Source organism: Haemaphysalis longicornis, unplaced genomic scaffold, assembly GCF_048455015.1.
Source record: "Haemaphysalis longicornis isolate Haplotype H1 unplaced genomic scaffold, Haemaphysalis longicornis Haplotype H1 scaffold_6, whole genome shotgun sequence".
Taxonomy (NCBI): Eukaryota; Metazoa; Arthropoda; class Arachnida; order Ixodida; family Ixodidae; genus Haemaphysalis; species Haemaphysalis longicornis.
This window is the reverse complement of record NW_027526407.1, coordinates 159,042,045-159,059,891: the sequence shown is the minus strand read 5'-3', so window position 1 is coordinate 159,059,891 and position 17,847 is coordinate 159,042,045. Positions and strand designations below refer to the sequence as shown.

Here is a 17,847-nt window from a genome sequence, read left to right as displayed (position 1 = left end):
GTGATTTTAAAAGCACTTGAATACCTCCAAACTAGCTTCAAAGGTAACGCACAGTTCTATACTGATAGACTATCAACCCTAAAAGCAATTAGCAATCCATATAATGGGAACCCAAATATATTTAGAAATAAAGAAATGCTAAACAAAATAGCAAAACAGGTCAAAATAACGTTAACATACATTAAAGGTCACAGTGGCACTGTCGGTAACGAAATAGCGGACGAAATGGCTAGAAAAGCAGCAAAATATGGCTAAAAAATTGACTGGCCTATTTCACTACAATTTATCAAAAAACAGCTCAATATTAACCTAAGAAAACATTGGAACGTTGAGTGGCAACAAGAAGGATATGAAAGCTACACATTCCAATGGATAAAGAATATTTACAAAATTCCGGACCAGTTTCCCACCAATTATTACACGTCACAGTTTATCACTGGAAACGGTAGATTTCCGTTTTATTTTCATAGGTTCGCCATTGCAAATAATAACATATGTAAATGTAACCTACCAGCAGACAGTTTTGATAACTATTTACAGGACTGCCCAATAACAAACAAACACAGAGAACAACTTCTTGATATCCATAGAAATCATCTCGTAAGAAAGAAACCGTAGCTAATAAAATATACAAAAACATTAAAAATTTTAGAAGAAATGACAATACTAGTTAACGCTAATATTCAACAATACTAACCCCTCAAATATTTTGTCACAATTTCACTCACACGCAGAAACAAAGTCAGCGGCAAATAACGCGATAATAGCCTTTAGATCTTTTGTATTTACGATTGTTCTTTAGTAAGTCATTTTCTGCATAATTATGTTGTTTAATTACCTTTTTACGTTTTTTTTATTTGAAATCCATACATCCATTTTCAAATTATTTAATTTGCCCATTATACCTCGGTGGAACGGGAAGGGTTTCAGTTCTTGAGCCCGTTTTAATAAAGTATTGAATAAATAAAGAATATATATATATATATATATATATATATATATATATATATATATAGGGAGTAGTAGAACTTTGAAGATGGTAGAGAACACAAGAGAAGAAAAACTTCGAACAAGGTAAAAGCACGATTGTGGCCTACGTTTCAGCAAAGAGAACTTGTTTCAAGTTCTTGCTGCAAGTTCTCTTTGCTGAAACGTAGGCCACAATCGTGCTTTTACCTTGTTCGAAGTTTTTCTTCTCTTGTGTTCTCTACCATCTTCAAAGTTCTACTACTCCCTATATATATATATATATATATATATATATATATATATATATATATATATATATATATATATATATATATATATATATATATATATATATATATATATGTAGCGAATCAGAAAATGGGAAATGAGGGGCTCCGTGAAATAAGACAGAAAATAAGGGTTGGCAGTCCAGAAAACCTCGGAAAGCAAAGGGGAGGGTGTGGTGGGTCATAGAAAGAGATGAAGAAATTTTTGAGTCGAAAAGAAAGTGGTGAAAAAATGCCCGCCGAGTGGGATCCGAACCCACTTTCCGAGATTTTCTTGACTGCCAACCCTTATTTTCTATATATATTTATATATATATATATATATATATATATATATATATATATATATATATATATATATATATATATATATATATATATATATATATATATATATATATAATTTCGCCTACGAGTTCCACTAGCGCCGGCAGTCTATATTTCAGTTTCGCGTGTTTTTCTCTGTCTTAGAGTGAGTTCAGCGGCGGTCGTTGCCGAGACAAAGTGGGCGCGGGGGACGCGGACCGAACGGGGACGATTGAGCGGTTTTCCCAGCGCGCGCGCCCCAGTGACTCGTGGCTATGGCAACGCCGAGGACGCCCCGGTCTGGAACAAACGGACCGTGACGCAGCATTGCTGCTCTTTGTGGCTCGTCCTTGACCGCAGCCGAACAGCACGGTGGTGGCTATCTCGCCGTGACGTGAAAGCAGGGTGAACGATCCAGAAGAAGCCGTCGCAAACTCACTGGAAAAGGTGTCATAGTCGATACTCTTTCTTGTGCTACGTCAACGCCCCCTGTATAACCTTTGCCTAACGCGTGAGCGAAAAATTGCCATACAGCCACTCCCCTGCTGCTCTCTCCTACCCTTTCCCGCCCCGTAGCCTTCCTGCGTGCTTTCATGCCTAGGGTGCCTGGATGCCAGCGCCGCCGTACAGGGTGCAGGGACACCCTTTGAACAGGCCCGTGCCGCCGCAATGGGGTCAACGTGCTCAACGCGTTGTTCGTTTCGTTTCCTACGAGACCCAGCAACGCGAATCAGATAAGATTATTCAAGCTTCGCCAGTAAACCACGTTGCAGCGATAATTTCTGCGCGGTTTTGATACAGTAGGGAGTTTTAGCTGACCGTTTTTCACGGTCCGTACCGCTCCGATGGAAAGCGCGAGCGCCGCTGCGCCGGCGTGGCGCGCTCAGCCGCGAATGGCATTGGCTCCGGTATCGCCGACTGAGGAAAACGGTCAGCTAAAACTCTGCAATGACTTGCTTTGGCAGCGAGCGAGTGACCCGGAATGCCGGCGCGAGCGTATACGTGTCTCCACCCTGTATGGCGGACACATGAATCGAGGCACCCTATTCATGTCCGCCAGCCAGCGTCGCTTCTCGGAAACTATGCAATATAGTTGACATTTTCTCGAGCTTTCCCCAGGCGCCGCTCCTACGCCTTCTTGTTTATCTCTATGCCTGGCTGTCTTGGTCTGACGCTGATAAAACCGCCTGCGCCTTGGCGGGAACAAACCTGTTGTGGTGCCTTAGGCTGATGCCGTCTTTGCGCGCGTACGTAGTGGGATCGCGGGGGCCGCAATTTTCTGAGTGGGACATCCCCCTTCGGTCCGCTAGGCGTTTCGGCCTTGTTTTACCCACGCTGTGCGCACTCCGCATCGGTACACGGTTTTAAAATCGAGGACTGTACTATAGAACGACCCTTACAGCGTGGCTGGACGCTCAGCTGCTTAGCATTTTAGGTGCGGAGCACCTTAGGACCGCACAATGTTCGTCCGCGTCTCCGTGCGCGTAGCATTTAGAATCGCAAAAAAACACACAGGCGCCGGCAGGATTCGAACCTGGGTGAGGTAGACCAGACAGAGTTTGTGTCAGTCGTTTTACCCATTGGGCTACGACCGTTTTCTTTTTTGTTGCCATAATTTTACAATAATTTCACACAGCACTTGAACCAAAGAAAAAAACCACAATAAGGATAAAAACTGCTAGCCAAAACCCTGCTAGCAGAAAAGAGCTAGAATTGCTGGAGGTCTGTTAGAGTCTCCATCACAGACAGCCACTCCGGAGGGTCAGGTTGAGCCCTCTCGACTTCGATCATAATTCGCATAGAAACAGCAAAATACTCTTTTCCAGCATTTAGCGTCAACGTCACGACGACGAATCGCCATACGCGACTTCCAAATGCCGCGCAGGGCCAGGACCATGACGAGGTCGTATGGTACCCCGTTGTCACTCTCAATGGGTAGGAACCTGATCCCATGTGAGACCAGAGGGAATTCCTTTTTCAAAGTCCGCTTAAGCACGTCTCAGAAAAAGACTTTGTCCCAACACTCGAGGAACCCATATTCTACTGTCTCGGGTTTTTTTACACGGGTAGCAGTCAACCCCCCATGGAAGGTAGAAGCCCTTCTCTTTGTGCCACGTTTTTACTGGAAGCACACCCACGTGAAGTTCAGAAAAGAAAGACTTCACCCAAGGCGGCACTACCATACCACTACCATACCATACTACCATGCGTTAGTACCCAAGAGTCAAACGGCTTACTCCCTAGCCTGTAACAGTGCGGAATCTCTTAGCATCTTCCAATGTCCATCCGCATCCATCCGTGCACCCACCACCATCAAGCGAAAATCAAGTGAAATTCGATTTCAGGCGTGAGTTGCAGTTTCATTTAGGGTGTGGAAACTATCATCGCCATGGTTCTCTGGAGCATGCACGAAGACGGCGAAGACACCTAGATGCGACGGAGATTTTGAGGGATAGCTGGCGCTCACAGCTCGCTCTCGCGGCACAAGGCTCGCGCCTCGAGCAATCGAACATCTAACGCCCGTCATGGGTGCCACAAAAATAAACCCACTTCTTCGGTTTGTACCACGAAGATCGTCATTTCTCGGTTCCCGGCACCGTTTGGCTCAACATTTTAGATGCCACGCATCTTATTCACCCGCCTTGTCCATGCATCCGGCGTTGGCGTCGTTGTTGCCGGCGTCCACCCCTCCCCCATTCTCCTCGCCGCGCCAGCTTCGCTCTCCGCCGCTCACCCCCTCTCCTCTCCGATAGCGAACACTCTCTCGCGAGGGGCATTGGATTGGATGCGAATGGATTGGCTTGGCTTGGCTTGGCTTGACTTGGATTGGATTGGATTTGGATTGGATTAAAGTAGATTGTGTTGGACTGTGTTGCGTCATAGCCGCGGCAGACGCACTGGCGCCGGCGCGTCCCCTCACCGTTATGCGCGCTATAAAACGCGTTGTCTGCGCCGCTCCGCTCCATCGTTCCAGCGCCGTTCCTCCGCTGTCCAACGCTGCAATGTGAAACCCCTATGCGTCGCATCTACGCAGGGGTTCCCGCGAGGGGAGGTTGGAAGTTTTTTTAGTGCCGATACCCGGGACCGACAGCCGGGACCTGCCGACACCCTCGAGGAGCGAGCCTCGTGCCGCGAGAGCGAGCTTTGAGCGCGAGCTATCTCTCAGCATCTCCGTCGCATCTAGGTGTCTTCGTCATCTTCGGGCATGCTCCGGAGAACCTGGGCGATGATACTTTTAGATGCGAAGGCATCTCATTCACTCGCCTTGTCCCTGCATCCGGCGTCGTCGTCAGCGTCCACCCCTCCCCCATTCTCCTCGCCGCGCCAGCTGCACTCTCCGCCGCTCACCCCCTCTCCTCTCCGACAGCGAACACACTCTCGCGAGGGGAATTGGATTGGATTCGATTGGATTGGCTTGGCTTGGCTTGGCTTGGATTGGATTGGATTGGATTGGATCGGATTGGATTTGGATTGGATTTGATTTGATTGGATTTGGATTGGATTTGGATTGGATTTGGATTGTGTTGCGTCATAGCCGCGGCAGACGCACTGGCGCCGGCGCGTCCCCTCATCGTTATGCGCGCTATAAAACGCGGTGCCTGCGCCGCTCCGCTCCATCGTTCCAGCGCCGTTCCTCCGCTGTCCAACGCTCAATGTGAACCCCCTATGCGTCGCATCTACACAGGGGTTCCCGCGAGGGGAGGTGTGAGTTTTTTCACACATGCCGGTCCGCGAGACCCTCGAGGCGGCGTAGCCACCATGGAGAAGCTCAAGTTCAAGAGGACATCTAGGCGGGCGCAGAACACAAGGATCATCAACAAGGCAAGTGCCACCAGGACCTATCCTTGCGCTACGGCCGACCAGCTGCCTTCGCTTTACGAGAGGATCAAGGCGAATAACGACGGGCTAAATAAGACCAACGAAGAGCTCGAAGCTCACACGCAGGATCAGGGGTCATTTGAGGCCGAATATGCGAGCGTGATCGAGTATCAAGATAACGCGACACGCGCCCTCGCTGATCTAACCACCAAGAGCAATCGCCTTCCCCAGGCAGCTGCACCTATGACAGGACCCGTAGCGAAGGTCACGCCCCCAGTCGCTGCTATGACTTTGGAGAGAACCGGGCCAAGCTTACCGAAACTGATCACCACTCCTTTGTGTGGTGACCTGTGCCGATGGAATGAATTTTGGGAGCAGTTCGACCAAATGATAAACAAGAATAACGGCCTTTCAGCTTGTGAGAAATTCAAATACCGACTCCTATTTGTGAAAGGAGGTGCCGCTGCAGCAATCGGCGGGCTGCCAATGACGTAGGCTTGCTACCAGGATGCTCTTGCAATGCTGAAGAAGTGTTTCGGTGATCGCACGTGACTCGATCAAGCGTATTTCGCCTGGCTTCGAATGATCAACCCGATCAGGTCCTCAAGTGACACAAGTGGCCTTCGCAAGCTCAACGACCAGGTTTTAGTCAACATCCATGGCCTGGAAACCCTCGGCGTGAAACGGTCCTCCTTTTCGTCGATGCTATCAGACATCCTATTGTGAGCACTACCACACGACATCGTTCTCCAGTACCACGTCGATGCTCTCAGACATCCTGTTGTGAGCGCTACCACACGACATCGTTCTCCAGTACCACGTCGATGCTCTCAGACATCCTGTTGTGAGCGCTACCACACGACATCGTTCTCCAGTACCACGTCGATGCTCTCAGACATCCTGTAGCCAGCGCTACCACACGACATCGTTCTCCAGTACCACGTCCATGCTCTCAGACATCCTGTAGCCAGCGCTACCACACGACATCGTTCTCCAGTACCACGTCCATGCTCTCAGACATCCTGTAGCCAGCGCTACCACACGACATCGTTCTCCAGTACCACGTCCATGCTCTCAGACATCCTGTAGCCAGCGCTACCACATGACATCGTTCTCCAGTACCACGTCCATGCTCTCAGACATCCTGTAGCCAGCGCTACCACACGACATCGTTCTCCAGTACCACCGCACGCGCGCTGCTGAAACGCCAACACCGCAAGTAGACGCACCTGAGGATTTGCCGACAGACCTAGATCGTCTTCTGAACTTTCTCAGCGCCGAGCTGGAGAACCTAGAAAAGAGCGACTTCAAGTGCCAGAGAGGACGAGACACCAGGCCTGAATATGATACAGACAAAAAGCTCCACCTTAGAAACTAGAAGCCCACGTCTTGTGTTCTCCAATGCAATTCGGCGAAGTCCGGTGACGGGTGCGCATTCTGCAACACCGGAGGTCATACTACGGAGTCTTGTCGGGCGGACATACCTTTGGAAAAGAAGAAGCAAATTTTGTCGAAGGAGATGCGATGATTTCGCTGCACGCTGAAAGGACACCGACAACGTGACTCTCGCCGGAAGATTACCTGCAATGCGTGCGCCGGTGGACATGCATCAAGCATCTGTAGTTGATTAGAAACAGCGCGTTAAAACGGGATCACGAAGAAAAGAACCGGACAGGACGAGCGCTATCCTGTCCGGCTCTTTTCTTCGCGATCCCGTTTTAACGCGCTGTGTCCAACCAACCATGTCGCTTTACCAACTCGCCCAACTCTCCATCCTAAGCGTCTGTAGCCCGAGAAAAAAATTGGCTGCGTATCTGCTCCTTTCGTTACAAATGTCGTCAAAAGACGATAGTCTTTGTAGACATTTGCCAAGAAATGCCCCCTTTGGTTTCCCGCTCACCTCAAAGGCTGTTCCTGTACTGTAACGTTGCGCTCATCCCAAGGTAAACACACTAAAGGTTTGCGCAAGGCGATTTGAATTTACCGCGTCCCACTGCTACAGGCCGGGTTCCTTGATGCCAGCGCTGCAGTACGGCGAAGACGCGCGTAAAATGGAGGCGGCCGACTACAAGGTGTATAGATCCTCGTGGCCCTGCTCCACGTGCGTTCCAAGCAGAACGTGGAACCTACCTAGTGGAACCTTTCGTTGCTGTTGCCGCGTGATTTTTCATATGCCGCCAGGAGGCGGCGGTTTTCTGCAGTAGATGTAGAATATCATTAGTTATCAAAAAACCAAGCATCCATGAATTTTTTAACAAAGGAACACTGTAAATATCCCTTGTGTACTAATTTCCTGTCTTATATTTGCGTAATGTCTTGTTCTTGTTCAACAAAGTTTACAAGTATGAACATATAAACCGGGCTTAGACGTGTACATTTGGCTGTGAGTATATAAGACTATTGCGCAATATCAATTTTAATTTGGCCGGGTGGCTGAATTGAATTACAGACAGACAAACATACAGGCAGACGAAAATTTCTGCGTTTAAGTAGCCCAAGTAAGACTATCGTCTTTAAAATAACGCACGGGATTCTCGTTCTGAAGGAAGTCCCAACCCACGCACGATGGTCTGCGCATCAGTCGGAAAGAAGTCAGGAGTTGATTTAAGTGGATGCGTTCTCCTCCAAACATGTTGCGCGTGGGAAGTGAGTTACATCAATCAATCAATCAATCAATCAATCAATCAATCAATCAATCAATCAATCAATCAATCAATCAATCAATCAATCAATCAATCAATCAATCAATCAATCAATCAATCAATCAATCAATCAATCAATCAATCAATCTTGTAGGGTGCCTGGAAGCACGCGCGTCTTTGACGCTGCACTCGATGCTCCCCAGCATGTTCTAAACAACCCATTCCCTGCAAAAAAAGAAATGCAGTGGAGTGGAGTGGAAAAAATGGTTATTTAGCCTGAAAAACCGACGCTGGAGAAAAATGTTAATGTCGTAGATAATTATCTGAAGTTCTCACTTGATGCATTTTAGCACAAAGACCCCTGCACAGCTGAATAGATCTTCCTCGTCCCTCACCGCGTCAATACGGTTGTCGTTAAATGCAAATGCGGCCCCGGAGTCCACATCACGCTGGGTAATGAGAATCGACCCGTGGCATTGGCGACCGCACTGTTTCTGAATTAGTTTTGCGGCGACATCGGAGTTTCGTGGATATTGCTTCTGTTAGCAAGAGCCTCTGCTTGTTAGCATGACCTAAATTGGACACTGTCCGTAGGTGTAAAAGAAATTGGTATTCCGAATTTCCAGTGTTAAATGCAAGAACACCACAAACAACGATTACAATAACAAACGAAAATACGTTATCTTTGTGGGGTGGAATCAAAAGTCGTGCCTCCTACAAACATCACGCAAATACAAAAAAAAACAAGTTTGTCGATTGCTGCTTCCATGGCACAGTTTAAAAGCGGAGTTCACTCCGTGTTTAATTATCTGGGTTAGAAATGCTGTAATGACGCGTGACAGAGCCGACTCCATTAGCAATACCGGGTATTCTGTGGTTTACTTTCCCAGACTTCACGGTGTTGAAACTGATTGGGCGAGGATCGCCAGGCGGAAACACCCGCAGGCTGAAAGGCCCAACAACGGCTGCCGGCATTTCTTAACTATGAAAAAGGAAACGTGTTGCTCCTGTTGCCCGATCGATGTGGCAACTATGCTGTACCGAAATCCTCGATCACGTTTTCTTTGTAGCGTGTCAGTTTTGTCTTGCTTAGGAAGCGCACTTTTGCAGCCATTATGGCTGACGGTTACTGTAGTCTGTAATGCAAAATTTGTGCGCAGCACGAACTGCAGGCTTCACGGTCCCGCCGCATGGCTGCTGCGTCTCAGAAAGTGTTCGCGTGCAGCGACCACACGGTGGCACGCGTTAATCTGCCATTAGCTCACAGCGCGTCGTCACCGCCGAGCATATTGTTGGAAATCGTGTTTGAACCTCCCGCGCAAATGTCACGTGGTTCGGATGAGCCACACAACAAGGAGAACGCCGAAAGACGATGTACGTGCATCACGCAGCGCGTGCTGGGCTTCTGTTGCGGACATCGGCATAGTGCCCTCCCCTTCACACCTTCGCCACACGTTCATACTCCGCTTTCCTGCGGGCTCTGATTCAGGGGCGTCTTCCTCCTCCCGGTTATCTTGTAGCCCGTAGCTGCCGGGGAGCGTTTCGAACCATCTCGGCATGCCGCCCTCACTTTCGCAACACTTTCCCCCTCCTTTTTCCAGTGTATTGTGTTCCCTTCGTTCATTCGGTTACGGGGCTGGCGACTCCGCCAAACCATAGTAGAGGACACCAAAAATTCCCCCGCATTTCCCCGAGGGGGAGAATGTGAAAGTGCGAATGCACGGTTGTCGGCCCGCTTGCGGCGCTTGCGCTCGGCCCCCGCAGCCCACCGCCTCGCCGCCTTCTCTTCCATCTCTTCCATCGGGTTTGTAGTATCTCGTGTACACCACGCAGTTATCAAGCCGCTATAACGCCGCTGAGTCGCCAACGCACGCCGCTGACGACGTAGTTTGAATGCGTTAAAGATATAAGGCGCGTCACTAACACTGATATCAGCGTCGCGTCCGTGGCTTAGTCGGTAGAGCATCGCGCTGTGGCCGCAAAGTCCTCGGATCGAAACCTGGCGCCGGATGCTGTTTTTTTTTATATAGAGAGGAGGACTGCGGACGCCGCCGCCGCCGGCGGTGGAAGGTTTGGGGTCGCTTATAAAGTGCATTCGCACTTTAAAAAAAATAAAGCCGTTCCACTCCCCGTGGAAACTGTTGGAAGTGCAGAGCAGTGATTCGCCATAATGGGCTGTGGCTGCGTTATCCGCTCAGTCTTACCAGCCATGACGCTCTTCCCTGTCGTGTCTCGTTCCTCTCCGGATAATTTCAACGGAGGTGTCTCCAACGCATTTCAAATTCCCCGTCTCCGCAATGCTCGCGCGCCCCCTGCCTAAAACTGCGCCAGCGGGGGTTGCTTTTCCTCCCGCACGTGCCGCCGTTGCAGTGCAACTTTTTTTTCGCTTATTATGGCAAAAACAAACTCAACGAGCGTTCATAACTGAATGAACGCGAGCGCTGGCGGTTAATTACGTCTATTTTTCCTGTAGTGTACCAGCAGTATTTTTTTGCGCTAAACAACGGGAGACGCATGACAAGTGGCAGCTGTTCGCGAGTTTCGAATGCTTATGGCTGTATAAGCCACTTGGCTTTCGAAGCCTCTGTGGGTCACCACGACGAGAGTACGCCGTGTGGCTCTGCTTGGGCCTAGCGAAAGAGCTAGGACGACAAGGTGAACCCGTAAAGTGCGCTGCACTTAACAATCGTTCTGCGGACTGCAGCGTTTGCTCGTCTATCTATACGCTAGACACTTCTCTGGAAACTGGAATGTATTGCAAGAGGGGCGTACATCGGGGTACTATTTCTGAGCTTCGCATCGACCGTGTTTAATAGCTCCACCGATTTTTACGTTTCTTCGTTTCGTCACAAAGTGGATTCTCGTTAGGCGCGAGCTCGCTGCTCCGCAAAAGTTCATTATGTTGGAGTGGCTCAAACCTTTTAACAGCAGAGCTTTTCAAGGGATGGCCTTGACGACAGTCTCTCGTGGTATGGGGTCAGGCTATCCTTCGCAGCGCAGACATCAGTTCCCAGTATAGAAAAAGTTAATAACAGAATAAAATATGACGACTTACACTGCCCTGGAAAAGATGTCTTCCAAGCAATGCGTTATTGTGTAGCGGTGAACCTGACCGTAAGGGGATTGGTTTAAGTTGTGTCTTTGTCAGCTGGCATTCCCACATTAAATGTTGCACAGTCAAACACGGCAACCTACGGAGGAACATGATTGCAGAAAAAGGCTCTCACTCTTGTGTTATCGTAAGCATATAGAAACAAATTATATAGCAAAATTTCCGATAAGGCGACTCAACTATTACGCCGAGTTTCATTTACTTGTCATTATTAGTTAGTTCTCAGTTAGGTTGTAAACGTTAGAGAAACCTGCCTGCTGTCAATACATTGACATCTACGGAGGGAGTATGGTTACAGAAAAGGGCTCTAACTCTTCCGTTATCGAAAGTATCCCGAAAGAAATTGCAGTATAAGAGAATTGCCCGCTAGGACGGCTCTAATATTACGCACCGCAACTTCGCTGGTCATCCTTCTTCACAGAGTGGAAGGGGTAGGATTTTTCGTCTCCTGCTTCTTTTTTACTGATTGGTCTGGCCAGGTTCGCAGAACACTTTAGGGTAGAGTAAAAAATTCCGTGCCCTTCCACTCTGCGAACAAGGATCCCCAGCGAAGCTGGGTCAGTGCGAGGGGTGCACGCAGCAGAACACGTTTGCAATTTGAATTTGAGCGTCCTTCACAACAATTAGCTGAATGAAACTTGGAAGGAGTGGAGTTCTGTTGTGGAGGACAAAGCCGCAGCGGTTCATTTCACTCTTGTAGAAGCTCATGTACCGACAGCAGACGGTAATTATACAGTACGTACCACGTTGCCTAGAACTACGTACTTTTGAAACATTGATGAACTTGCCTCATTTTCAGCGTATTAAGCTACAGGAGCCCTTAGTGCTCCTCCAAAATATTTGCGTATTCACCAGAGATCCCGCTGCGTCGAAGCAACGAACATAATAAAGATAATTAAATGCAATTGAGAGATTGTATCAAAACAAAGCAGTGTCAATTTCTGCCCTTCCCGTAAGCGTAATGCCACGGAGCTGAAGTTAGCGCTGGGTTGTTTGAGAAAAGCAAACGTTTTTAGGGAACTTGTGTACCCAGTAAACTAGAACGAAGCACAAGCGACGAAGGAGCAGTCAAATGAGGAACGGGCACGCGCGAGCGTCGGCGAATCGAATGCCGCATCGTTTGCTCTGAACGGACTTATCCCGGAATGATGTACTCTCTTGATTCATTGAACTGCATTGAGAACATTGTTGATCAAACACAAACAGCCAAGGTTTGCCACAACGAGGCAAGCGTGTTTAGAGAGGTGTACTAAAGAAGGGGTAGTCAGAAGTTAGGCTTGAAAGACAGAGTGGAGCATCAATGGACTAGTAACAAAATAAACAAAAAGAATTTCACCCTAAATTTCGCACCAATATTAGCCATCGGCGCTCAGTGTATGAGCGCACCACTTAATTACCCTAATTATTTTCTCACAGCCGTGGCGCATTACTCGGTTCACTATCACGTAGTTTCTGATGCCCACGTTTCAGATTACTGTGATATTCCCATTTCTTCGATTCCACGCTTGAATAAATTGTAAGTACCTATTCGGTCGGTGATGGTATTAGCAATGGACGGGGGCTTCAAACATGCGAAATTACACCCCATGCTATTGCGGTGCCCGCGCCCGCATGAGCATCCCGTTTGTGTCACAGGCCACGCTAAAAAACAAAACGGCTTAAACAAGGCCCCGCAGCAAACGACTGTGGCATACTGTCATTAGTGGGCTGAGCGCCCCGTTGTGTGCAACGGCATGCCGACGCCGTTATGAGGTGTAGACGAGGCGAAATTATGAGGTGGCCAGGGGTGAGGCTGCACGGAGTTCATGCACTGCTGCCTTCACGGTCTTTTAGTGGGTCTAGAAACGGCAACACAACGAGGCTGGAGAACGCTCATTTTCGTTCCAGCATCGCAACGTCAAAAGTCCTATTCTATGCCATCAGTCTTGATCAAACGTATACAGCCCAGGTATGAGGCCCATCTTGTTCTGTAATGATACATGTGGTGATGATACACTGGTCGTCGAACTTAAGGGAACTATACGCGCTCTAAACAATGCTCTGCTCCAACTCCGCTCCTACGTATGCTTTTTTAGCTACCCCTGAAAGACAGAAAACAAGCGGACGCGCGTAAACATATTTTTCAGTTTCAGAAAACTGGGACGACGTTTGTTTTTATTAACAAACTGGTTTTATCTAAAAATTCATGTCAAATAATAATGCACAAAACGTGTACCGCAGCCCAACATCGTTTTTATACCGCTATTACGCTGATTACCCTGATGTTCCTAATTTAACGTTGACGTGGTACGTAATCACGTTAAGAAAGACGAAACACCGATGTATGTTCCCTAATTCAGCCTGGTTGTTGCAGTCAGAGCTTGAAAGTCCTCCAGTATTAGTAAAAGTGCTTGGCAACGTGTCCAGTCCCACATGCGAGTTTGCGTGACTGGTCGGGTGCACCTTTTCCGCCGATGGTTACGAGCTACGCCGCCAACGATCCTTGCCGGGTGGGACAGCGTGAATACAGTGGCCTGGTGGCTGTGATATGTACAGCCACAATTTTTCGAGGTCCAATGACATTCCACCGGTAAAGCAAGAGCGTGCGAGCACGTACTACTATTGGCGTTATGAGGCCGCACAGCCACTAGAGGCCTTAATTCGACTTTATGGCTGCAGCATGAGATGCACTAGCACTCGCGCGTGCTCTCGTGTACCGGTGAGCGTCGGATCTGATAGACCGCACCATAACAACCGGAAACAAAGTTCGAAAGAATGTAGAATGGGGCTAGTTGGTGATGTTTCATACTGAATTGCGCTACGTATACAATGACAAATAGGACGCTAACAGGACGATTCGCCCCAGTCCTGTTAGCGTCCTCTTGGTCGTTGTATATTTAGCGAAATTAAATAGGGAACAAAGTGGCAATGAGACGCATATCAAAATGGAAGCGTCAGGCGAGGTTTTATACGCAAATTGTGGGGCACTGAGGACTATGACGGGCCCAGGATTCGACGCAGTATTTTGACAAAGAGCGTCATTATGAATGGCCGTGCAAAGCACTCATGTTGCCTCAACTCCCGGGGAGTCGATTTTGGAAGAATGTCTTACCTTCCTCATTCACTCTTTCCTAGAGCCGTCTTATTGCAGTTAGAGTCATGACAATCCACTTTCAAGGTTATGATAGCGACCTGCACGCACTTTGCTGCGAATATAAATTCTACGGAAATGAGGCTGCTATTTTATCGGCGTAGACACACAGAACTACAGACACACGCACACAAGCACACCCCCGCACACTCGCACAAACACATGCACACAGGTTCCCCCCCCCCCCCGACCCCCGCACACACACACATGCACTTTTACGTTTTCCTGCTTAAGTGTACGACCACGTGAATGATTAGCTTACCGCGAAAGGTCATTTAACATTTAATGTAATCGTGTTCAATCAGCTCCGCACCACTGAGCGCGAAATCACAGTCGAGAAAAACCACAACAACAGGACACATCCTTGCAGCAAGAACGATGTCCCGTAATGACTTGGGCTTGTTTGTTTGTGTTGAAGGTCCCACAAATAGGAACAGCTTGTACGTCATAACTGCTCTCCTAAGAGATAAACGGCATCACGCTTGGTCCCAGAGAAAGGGAAGAAAAATTAACGTAAACAACTGTATGTTATTCACTGCTATGCGTTTACCAAAGCTACTCAGCAGGTTACCGCATTGTCGGCATTTGGGTATTTACTGGTTAGTACATTTATAGTTACGGCTTTTTAACACGTAAAACACGCCGAAATACCTGCCTGCACATAATATTCAAGGTGAATAAGCAGGCGTAGCTCTTGCTTAGGCTGTTGATGAGTATTTTGACACTGCATCTTTTGTGCGGAGAAGTGGTTGTATATAGTGTGCGCTGTGAGACACCTAACAGCAGGAGCAAAGAAAGTGGCCTGATTTTTTTACTGCGATGAGCTACTGCAAAATGTGGTGGCGCACTATTTGTGTGAGGTGCAGCAAAAATACTGCGTTTCCTGGGGGCTTTACAACACCTGTCACGTTACTGCTCCTATCAAAGCAAACTTCTCACAACATAATACTATTCGGTGCATGTACTCGTCAAAGAACCATTGCTAAATGCTTGGGTGAGACAACTAAGATAGGCGATGCATTCAATTATTCGTACCTTTAAAAAGGTACGACGAGAGGGTAAAGTCGAGGTAAGGCGGCTGACGTAGCCGCGACTGCCCGGGAAAAAAACGTGAAAAGCATTCTTAACGTGCTTGCTTAAAATATTCTACTCTGTACTGAAGCAGGCTTGTATGATATTTGCTTCCAAAATCAGTGCGAAGTGTGTATATATAAAAATTTAGATTTGATTGATTTGATTATGAGGTTTAACGCGTCGACTATACTCAGGCGATGAGGCGCGCCATAGTTGAGGGATGTGGCTAGTTTTGAGCACCTGGGATCTTTAACGTGCCCTCATATCTCGAATACACGGGTGTTTTCACTTTTCATCTCCATCAGAAAAGCGGCCACCGCGGCCGGGAGACATATATAAGGGTTTACGTTTTTGCCATGAAACAGGCGTGACTGCCGTATCAAGGTGTTGACACTGTAGAACAGCGTACAGGTGGTGCAGGTGGAGCTGGCGATGCCCACTTGACCAGTCCAAAACCTGTCATCGTCTTAGCCTTCCTCCCTCGGCCGGGGGAACAACACGACCATACCCGGCTCTCACTACGTTTGTCGGAGCTTATTGGTTCTCCAAAGTCAAATAGGTGACAATCATACCTAAACAAGCCCGCACATAGCTCGAACAGGGACTGCCTGGTTGGGTACATTTCCCAACACATCGCGACAATATCGTTTGCTTGACAATACTACATACACCAAGGCCAGTCCGTTTCAGGAATAAACCACCAGTGCATTTACATACAGATGGTTTGAGAGGTCATGGAAATAGTAGCGCAGCTTAAGCCAGCAAACGGCTCTGTGCATTGATCGTACTAAGTAAGCTTGAACCGTTTCTCTGTGAGCTGGTTTCTGTTATTTTGGTTAGGGTGACGCTCCGGTTCTATTTGATTGCGATTAACAGATATCGTATGGTGATTCGGTTTAACTCCACCACGCGTAGCAGTTATACTTTCGGCTCGGGTTTAAAGCAGGTTCAGTTCGGGTGGCACACCTTGGCTAGAACCATTCTCCAAAATGTTTAAATAAATAAACATACAATATTACCTGGATGTACTGCATAGTTATTACAGATTACATAAAAGCAATGCAATGGTTTGTTTTTTGTGCAAGGCATATTTGAATATTGTGCAACACTAAGCCACTAACGGCATCGTATTATGGAGATGTACGTACGTCAATTGAACCCTTTGCTTTTTGGATTGTATAGCCCGGGGATATGATTGGGATAGGTCAGCAAATCGAAGGCGCTGTTACCTTATATTTCAAAAACGCAATTAAGTGCATTGTCAGGGCACAATTTCTTAATTATCAGCTGCGGATAAAAATAGGTGCGCTTATTCAGTAAAACACTGGACGTTAGAGGTCCGGTCACATCATCACCATTGGCATTGGCATTGGTTATGATAATTGTTTTAGGTGCAGTTACCATGGGAACTCTAAAACGATGAGCTCCTTCTACGGCATTTACCCAGCGGGGAGAAAGGCGGGAAAGCACAACCACTCCGGACCTGTCGCTGAATTCATATATTCGGCCCCATGATGCACACTCACGCTGGCGCGTGACCGGCGTATTGAAACCTAAAAAAAAGTTGCCATACTTGAAGTACGATGACGTGTCACAGGCATGCCATTGAACATGTACAAGCACAGATTAACCAACTCATGCATCTATTCAAAAACTATTTCTTTGCGTTCTCTTTTGCACTGAATTTGTGCACAGGGATTCCCCGTTTGATTCAGTCCTGTCCTGCGGATCTGTACTCGGTCTCAAGACACTGCAGCGCTGCAGCACGTATGTTCCGATTGTGGAAATGCTCGTCGTCGGCATCGACGTGATCGACGCGTCTACCGTCAAACGCTTTGATGCATTGGCAGGGAAGCCATCCACGTGACACATTTAAATGTAACAAATTGTTAAAAAGCAACGCCGCCTATTGTTCGTTAGGTATTGAACCACATTCTTTATCTTTGGACTCTGCATCAAACGATCATGTGCAACAGGAACTTTAGAGACATACAATAAAGCAAACTTCTTTCTAGGCCAGACATTTCACCACTGGTACATCCCAGGCAACGAAACTTCAGATGCCCTTGCCCGGGGCAGCGTCCCGCCTAGGCGTGAAGGAAGCAGATGGCTGGCCATGCCGTGTACAAACACAACACAGTGGCCGACCAATACAAAAGTCAGGTGCGCAGAGCCAACGATCACCCCAATCCAGGGAAGCTCCTTGCAATAGATGACGTTATATCTACAACTACCATGCTAGGAGCATACCTGAGCGTAGCTGGTGGCCACTGACGCTGGCGCTCACGCTCTCTACTCGCCATGACCACTCGCACTCACTTGTGCTCACGCTCACCACTCGCCGTCACCGTTCGCCGTCACCACTTACACTCACTTGCACTCGCGCTCACTACTCGTCGTCTGCCCTCGCACATGAGTGTGTGCAGCAGACCCTGCACGAGTCATGAAACCGACACCGTTTCACTTAGGGCATTACGGCGTCAGAAGGTCATCCAAATCATATTATTA

The 17,847-nt window shown here is 48.0% G+C and overlaps 1 protein-coding gene across 3 annotated transcripts in view; it reads left to right on the top strand.

The window, feature by feature from the left end:
* LOC144141229 (uncharacterized) overlaps positions 1 to 17,847 on the top strand; it is a 321,032-nt gene that overhangs the window by 153,053 nt on the left and 150,132 nt on the right. The window lies entirely within an intron of this gene.